Source organism: Pelodiscus sinensis, chromosome 24, assembly GCF_049634645.1.
Source record: "Pelodiscus sinensis isolate JC-2024 chromosome 24, ASM4963464v1, whole genome shotgun sequence".
NCBI classification, from domain to species: domain Eukaryota; kingdom Metazoa; phylum Chordata; order Testudines; family Trionychidae; genus Pelodiscus; species Pelodiscus sinensis.
In genome coordinates this window covers 24,659,030-24,667,638 of record NC_134734.1, presented here as the reverse complement: position 1 = coordinate 24,667,638, position 8,609 = coordinate 24,659,030, and the positions used below count along the sequence as shown (strand labels likewise).

The 8,609-nt window shown below is 48.5% G+C and overlaps 1 long non-coding RNA gene across 1 annotated transcript; it reads left to right on the top strand.

Annotated features, from left to right (window-relative positions):
* The first annotated feature begins 638 nt into the window (after nucleotides 1-638).
* Nucleotides 639-4,733, top strand: LOC142819531 (uncharacterized). Its single transcript, XR_012897449.1, has 2 exons — nucleotides 639-3,021; nucleotides 3,860-4,733. It is a non-coding gene; the product is annotated as an uncharacterized LOC142819531 (long non-coding RNA).
* Nucleotides 4,734-8,609: the final 3,876 nt, after the last annotated feature.

The window sequence follows — 8,609 nt, the reverse complement described above, 5'->3', positions numbered from 1 at the left end:
AACCCAAAGGGGAATGGATGCAAAGTAAAAGGAGGAAGAATCAGGGAAGCTTGACTGAAGGTCAAGTACCTGTCCCTAACTACTTCTCTTCCATTACTTTGAAAATCAAACTCTGAATCTCTTGTTCCACTCTCAGCTGTCTCTGACATTCTCTCTGTTCCCTCCTCTTGTTTCAGGATTCCCTCCACCACACAAGATGGCTTGCGTACCCCAGGATTGTGGTTCTGATATTTGCCCGCGCCCATACATTGACGTCTGCAACTCGCCATGTGTCACGTCATGTGGTGATTCCACGGCCGTGGTCTACGCGCCACCAGTGGTTGTGAGATTCCCGGGACCGACTCTGGCCACTTGCCCTCAAGACAGCTTCGTGGGAACCTCCCTGCCGCAGCTGCCCTCTGGCCCCGGGGGCTTCCCTGGTGTTGGGGGCGGTGTCGGTGGGGCCTATGGGGGACGTTTTGGTGGCAATTATGGGGGTTATAGCGGTGGTTATCGGGGTGGTTATCGGGGAGGTTATGGTGGAGGATGTGGGGGAGGTTACTGTGGTGGCAATGGGGGCTCATGTGGGTTCAGGAAGTCATACAGTAGCATTTCCTCATGTGGGGGAGGATATTCCAGCAAAGGAGGCTGCGGGCCCTGTTAAGCCCCAGAAGATCCGTCAATCAGGAAAGAACAAGACAGAGATTCGTCGCTGAGCTAACGGACAATGATGCCCACAGCTCTGCCCACAGGCTGTGGGTGTTCATCGCCTGCGTAAATCCAGTGGATCCGTGTCTCCAACGGGTCCCCTATTGCTGCATGCCTCATTTACTGCTTCCCAAGCTTGTCTCACGCTGCCGCTGCGCTTTGTGCTGTTGCCATTGAATGGGCAAAAAGAAGTCGCTGGGTCGGAGGCAGGACGTGAATTTCCAACTCTGCCTCTGCCGGAGGGAAGGAGAATAGCTGGCGTGGGATGGTGGTGGTGGGGGGGGGGGGGCGGTTGCTGGTTCTTACTCTCGCTGGAGCCCTGACAATCCATTCTGTGCGCCCAGCAATAATTCACTGGGCAGTGTGGACTCCTCTGCTCTTTGCCATTAAAAATTCTGCTGCATCATAACACCGGCCTCTGGTTTCCTTGTCTCCGTTCTTCCCTCCCCAAGCACTTTGGGAGAAATTCCCCCAGGAGAGCTGCTTTGTACCAGCCCCAGGCAGTGCCAGCTACAGGTTGAACAGCTCTGGCACCCAACTCGGAAGTAGTTCAGGTTCATTAACCCGTTTGTATGTGTGTGCAGGGCATCTGCACAGATAATTTCCCTCTTGTCCCGTGCACCTCATAATGGAATGGACGTATCTGTCCCAGCAGTAAGTGTAAATGCTGATAGATGGAAACTGGAGCTATCACCGCGTGCAGCCCTCTGAGCAAAGGCAGGATATGTTTTGTTTTAGTCTATTCCATCGTAAAGAACAGTCAAGCACAAGGATTTCACACATTACCATGGAAACCTGAAGTCAGTGCTTGAGTACAGGTTGGGCCCCTGGTCTGGCACCCTGGGGACCTGACTCACCCTGAATGATGGAATTTGCCAGATGAGAGGAGGTTCCCTGCTCCCAGCCTCTCAGGGCACATTTCCTCCATCCAGCTGGCTCATTGCTACAGCTCTTGGGCTTGGCTGTGGTCCACTGCTCCCAGCAAGCTGACGTTCTCCAGGCATGGAGCTTCCCAGCCGCCATGGCCCCACTGCAGTCCTGCCTAGTCAGTGCTTCCCAGCGATGGGGCTCCGTGGCTGCCATGCTTCAGCTGCACTGGGTTAGGTCTCCCACGATGGAGATAGCCAGTCCAGATGGTGGGGCTCCCTGCCACTAGATTCCCGACTGGCTTGCACTCCCGAGCGTTGGGCCCTCTGACCTAGCATCATCCATGAGCCTGCCAGACCATGATGTTGCTGGACCAGAGAGTCTCGGATTTAGGAGGTTCAACCTGTAGCAATATGGGTAGGAAGTTATTGCTCACACAGAACCTAAATTTCTCTTGCTGCAGATTGAACAAACTGGGCTGAATCTTATTTTCGGCCGACTTGAGCAGCATGTTCTTTGTGACAGGTCTGCACATGATCTAAGAAATGGAGTTACAAGGAGGAGGGAGAAAAATTATTCTCCTTGGCCTCTGAGGACAGGATGAGACACAAGGGGCTTAAATTGCAGCAAGGAAGGTTTAGGTTGGACATTAGGAAAAACTTCCAGCCTGTCAGGGTGGTGGTTGGACAGACACCTGTCAGGGATGATCTAGACAGTGCTTGGTCCTGCCGTGAGGGCCGGGGACTGGACTAGATGTCCTCTTGAGGTCCCTTCCAGTTCTAGCGTTCTATGATAGGAAACTATTATCCATTTGTGGGCCGGTTTTAATGTTCTCAATACGAAACACGCCAATTATTTTCAATTTGTCCTCGAAGGGCGGGTCTCCATCATTTGGGTCGCTCTGCACTAGACTCTCTCCAGTTTGGCCACATCTTCCCTGCCCAAGTGGCTGTCCAACAATGGGGACGAAACTCCAGCGTAGGCCTCACTAGTGCCCACAAGAATGGGAGAGTTTCCCTTATAAACGCCTTCTGCCCTCACTGGTGAAAGAGCAGAGACTTCCATCTGATGCTCACACTCCCCCACCATTGGCAGATGGGTCTTTACATTTCATCCCTGCCAGAACCTGCACTTCCTATGGTCAGGGGAACAGGAACAAATACAATTGGCCTGAATTCATACTCCTGCCAAGGCCAAGAAGATCAGCAGAGTGATGCCAGGGACTTATGCTGCTCATAAAGTATTTTAAAACATGTTCGTGTCATCCAAGTGGACTCATGATCAAAGCTGTTGCAACAATCAGAGGTGTTACCCATCTGAGAAATCACTTTATTTTGTTACCCATAAGCTCTTCGTACCGCGAGGGTGTCTCCTCTGCTCCCCATTGGCCAGGAAGGCATATAAAAGTGCTTGCGACTCTGGGGTGTTCTATCCACTTCTCCTGACTTAGTCCCCGTGGTGAACTGGGTAAGTCTCTTGATTTCTCATTACTCTACTTCTTGCTTTATGGGTACTTTTACCTATGGACTGATGCTTCACCAACACTCTGTGATTTGCACGTGCACAGAGAGACCAAGGTCCTCGTGCTGCCGGACTGCTCAGTGCCTACCTCCCGGTGGGAATTTCCCACTTGGATGCTCTTGCGGGACATGGTCGGGTAGGCTCTCTCAGGGCAGACGGACAAGTTCAAGACCCATCGTGGAGACAACTGAGGGTGACGCCATCACGGCTTGGGTGTGCTGGTTGCATGGGGGTGCCTGAAAATATGTGATAGTCTAATGGTTAGAGCAGTCTACGAAGCTGCAGGAGACCGGTTTTCGGAGTCTCCCTCTCTCCGATTTGGAGCAGCAGTTTGACCCCAGCTCTCAGACCGCCCAGGCATGGAGAGACCAGATGGACATTCTGTCACGTACAGGGATTGAAAAAGCCTGAATTCTGCCTCCAGCTCATTGAATGTCTCGCCAGCAATGAAGGGCAAGGCCTTTCCACTGAGCCTTAGTGCTGCTAGTGCAGTGTTGTGCAACGTAACCGGTGTAAGAAGCAGTGAACATCATTTAAGAGATGGCTAGCAATTAAATATAATGATATTTGTTTGTTTGTTTATTATTATTACTCTTGTTGTTTCTGGAGGCTAAGAAGGAATGGATGCAAAGGGATAGTAAGGAAGGAATGGAAGTAGACACGTGGACTTCAACTAATCTATTTACTTACCTACCCCTAATTTCCCTACCTTTCAAATGATGACATTCTTAGTTCACTCCCCATTGTGTCTCATGTGATCTTTGCTCTCTCCTGTGTGTTTCAGAATCCCTTCAGCACAGAAGATGTCTTACTCCAAAGCTCTCTGCTGCCCACCCTCTGACTGCTATCCTGAGATTTGCCCACGTCCATGGATTGACGTCTAGAATGAGCCGTGCGCCACCAGTTTGTGTGAAATTCCCGGGACCGACTCTCGCTACTTGCCCTCAAGAGAGCTTTGTGGGAACCTCCATTCCATATTTGGCTGGAGGACCTGGGGGCTTCCCTGGTTCTGGTGTGGGATCAAGGGGCCCCTTCACAGCTAAGAGCAGTTCCAGTGGGGTTTACGCTGGAGGTTATAATGGTGGTAGCGGGGGAGGTTACGTTTATGGGAGTGGATTCCAGGGTGGTTACGGGGGCTCATGTGGGTATGGCAGGAAGTTATATGGGAGCAGATCTGTTTGTGGGGGACAATATTCTGGGTACCAGGGTAGAAATTGTGGACCCTGCTAAGAAACCAAAAGATCAATGTACGGAATGAGAAACCAACTAGAAATGACAAAACCAAGATTCATCGCTGGCCTAATGAACAACGTGCCCACATCGCCTCTCCGAATCCAGATTCTCTGCACCTTCCAGGTTTTACCCATTTCTGCACATTTACAATCCAATGGTTTTGCAGCTTAGTCTTATGCTCCTATTCTGCTTTGTTCTCTGTGATGTGAAGTGAGATAGAAGAAGTCAGTGGAGTGAGAATCAGACGTGGTTTTCAAACTCTGTGCCTTCAAGAAAGAACCCAGAACATCCTGTGTGTGAAAATGCATCACTTTGGAGAGGGGGCTGGGTTAGCTCTTTTTGGAACCCTGAAGTACTCGGCAACAATGTATTCTGCAATTGTGTTCTCCACCTTTCTTTCCCATTAAACATCACGCTGTATCCTAGCATTGGCCTTCTGGTTTTCCTTTTCCTCCCTTCTTTCCTTCCCAAGTACAGGGGGTAACATTCTCCCCTGTGCAGGTTTTCAGTACCAACCCCTCACACCACAGGCTTCCAAATGAATCCCCGATCTGGCCCTATTGCAAAGCAGATACTTGCTCGCTAATTCACTGTCTATTCTAAAACTGTGACAAGAACAGGCCTGGCATTGCAAAAACGCTCATAGTCTCCAAGCCTTCATGTAGGCACATCCCAGAAGGGTAGCACCAGAACTCCCCGATACCAGCATGTGGTGGGAAGACACTCCCCAAAGACACTACAGGGATACCAGGACCTCTAGTGGAAATCAGGATGGCAGGGGGATAGATGGTCAGTTTTGAGTGAATCAACATGTGCAGGTAAAGGGGGGTAACAAAGCATTTGTAAAGGGCAACACATAACTTGTGCGTATCCATGTGCAAAGAGCTGGTAGCATGGAAGAGGGAATAGAAATTCACTCCGCTGTCTGAGCCACGTCCTTTCGGATGCTGTATGTGCCTTGGCTGGCCGCGAAGCGCCTTTAGGGCACTAATACTGTGATTGAGTGACATGCCAAAGAAGAACACCCACTGGGTTCAGGGCTAAGGCGCTGAACTGGGGTTATTCCAACCCAAGTATTTTCGTGCCTTTCCTGGCTGGTGGGGATCCCATCTGCTGCCAACAACTGACAACTTTCTGATTTCCAGCTCTCAGGGGCGACTCCTGCACTTTCCCAGAAAACCACTGCTGTCTTGTGAGGTTACAGATGGTGATACAGTTCCAAGGTTTGAACCCCAAGCTCTTACGCAACACGGGCCACTTCGTTCACCATCTTACACTTTCCCCTGCAACACAGGAGGCAGCCTACATTACATCGACCATGGCTGCCCTGCTCCGGTCATCATCTGAGTCGCCGACGTTCCATCAGGGTTCACTTGAGTGGATGCCTCTCCAGGAATGTCATGAACACAAGCCATGGGAACATGAGAATGGTCTGCAAGGTCCGCCCCAGGGTCCATCAAGAGCAGTATCCTGTTTTCTGAGAGCGGCCAATGGCAGGTGCTCCAGAGAGACTGAACCAAAAAGGACAATGTATTGCGTGATCCATCTGCCGTCCCCTAGTTCCAGGTGTGGAGAAATTCACAGCATGGGGTTGTCTCCTGGACCATCTGCCGTAATAGCCACTGATGGATCTAATCTCAGTGACTGTAACCTCATACTTCTTGTAATCCACTTACTCTTCTGATCTCACACCATCCCATGGGAACAAGTTACACACATGGATTGTGGGTTTGAGTTAATCCTGCTATGGATGAGTTTCACTGGGTGACTCCTGTGTTACGTGTTATGGGAAGGGGTAAATAGCACTTGCTTTGTAACTTTCTCCACACCCCTCATACTTTTCTAGATCTTGATCATAGCTCCCTTCGGTCTTCTTTTTTGCAAGATGTATATATATATTCCTAAACTCCTGGCCAAGAAAACTACCCATCAGTGCTGGAATGGCATTTAAATTATTGTCTCCATTACAGCCTTCGCTTCTGGTAAGCAGAGTGGTGGGAAGCAGAAAAGGCCACCTGGTACTGACAAGGGAGGCATTTGTAGGAAAGTTGGATCACAGGACTGTGGTCTGACATTCCTGGTCTGTGAGACCCACAGCTAAACAGTAACCAGCATGGCCCCTTACAGACATGTTCAACTGGGAAACCTTTCCATGCTGTGCTACTAGGGACTACACAATCCTTTTACGGAGATGAGCCAATGGTGATCGCCCTCAAATGGGAGGTTTCTCACCTCCCCCCTTTTTCCATATGGGGAGAACAACAAGGAAAGAGGATATTGCTTTAGCTCAATTGGGAACGTAGACAGAATTTGTCCATCTTGCCAATTGTAGGCTATCATGCTAATAACATGGTTGTGTTGATTTAGATTACTTCATTAATATATTAATGGGTAGTTTTAGCAGAGAGCTAGTAGCTCAGAGCTGTAATGCAAGGATATGTCTACACTGCAGAGGTTGTTTTGGAAAAACAGCCATTTTTCTGAAAAAACTTCACTTAAGTCCACACTGCAATTGTGTTCTCTCTACAAAAAAACAAAAGACCAGAGGGGTTTTTCCGACATTGGTAAAGCTCTTTCTATGAGGAAGAAGCCTTTTTCTGAAAGAGCACTTTCGGAAAAGGTGTGTGTGGATGGGGAAGAGGAAGTTCTTTCTCAAGAAGAGGAAAGAGGAAAAAGCACAGGTGCCCTGGTGGCCACTCTGCCCATAGTAATCACAGCTGAAATGTGAGAGATCGTCCAATCAGTATAGACGCTATCTTTCAAAAAAGCAGATTGCTTTTTCGATGGGCGTTGGCAGCGTGGATACTCTCTTTCGGAAGAAATGTTTTTGGAAGATCTCTTCTGGAAAAGCTTCTTCCGAAAGAAGCCTGCAGTCTAGACATAGCCTCAGAAATCTGCTAAAAACTGTAACAGGCCATTTGCAAGATCAGCAGAAGCTAAGGTTAGCAGATTTCTGTGGCTGAGACACTGATCTCAGCCAGACGCAGGTCATAGCTCCTTTATAGCTTCCCTGGACTGAAAAGCGGAACTTACGTCTGAGACCTTTCACCCACACAGGATGGAGGAAAAAATATCCTCAGACTCAGCAGGTACATTATTATAATAAAAAGTCCCAAAATAACTGGTTCAGGCTAAGCTGAAGTAATTGGGACACAGTATGTGAAAAATGACCACAAAGGCCCATGGTAACAAATTGATTAATATGATAATAAGTTGAGAGCAATGATACATTGACCTATAGGAAAAGAACACTTCCACACTGGAAACCTCCCCTACTGAATATGCATCAAATATGTCAGCGTCACATCGTATAAAAGTGGGACCCTGGCCTAGAGGTGATAGGGAGAAGAAGATGTTGTCTTTCGAAGGGCCAGAATGATAGCCCCTGGTGATGATGGGGAAGGTGAAGGTAACAAGAAAGATGATGGGCTAACACCTAAGATTGTTCTAGAAGGAATGATATAAGTATATGATATGGAAATATGGCTGTACATTCAATATCTTATAACATTGGGGGGGTGTGACTGTGCTAACCATATTAATAAACTATATTTGTAAAGGTGCAAGAGTTTCTATAATGTGAGTGTTGCAACTGTGCACATCAGGGTTCCCAACCACAGAATAATTGAATACTGGGCCTGACCCTGGGACAAAGAACTGTCAACCCTAAAGGTGGTCATTAGAAATTAAAACGTAATCTTAGATCAGGCAACACAATAACCCATGAAAGTGTTTTTTTGACTGTTAATTACTGAGAAAACACTTTTTTTCTTGATTTGGCAACCCTATTCATTAGCGCAATGGTCTTGACACAGCTGATCCATTACTAAATTTCCAATCCCACCTACACTGGCGTTTATATTACTCCCACCATTGCCTTATGTCTGACATCTTTATGGGCCACAAACCATCCTAGTATCATCTCACACATCTGCTCAGTGCTGGCACAGGCAGTGCCATTTTATTACCTCCCCGTTCAAGAACTTTCCAACAGGAGGGCGGCTCAGAAGCGTGCCAGTATGGAGATCTGCCGCCACGCCCAGGCTGCCATTTTACCTCTGTAAATCTCAGGTGGGTTCTTGTTCTCAAGTGCGAACTATGTAGCCATTCCGATCTATCTGTACACCTCGTTCCACAAGGCGTACAGATAGTTCAGAATAACTACATAGTTCGAACTATCTAGCCCGTGCCGCGTGTAGCCGCGCGGCACGGTGTTCGAACTAGCCGGCTTTTAAAAATGGCGGAGCCGGCTTTATGCTAATGAAGCCCGGGAAATTCAAATCCCGGGCTTCATTAGCAAG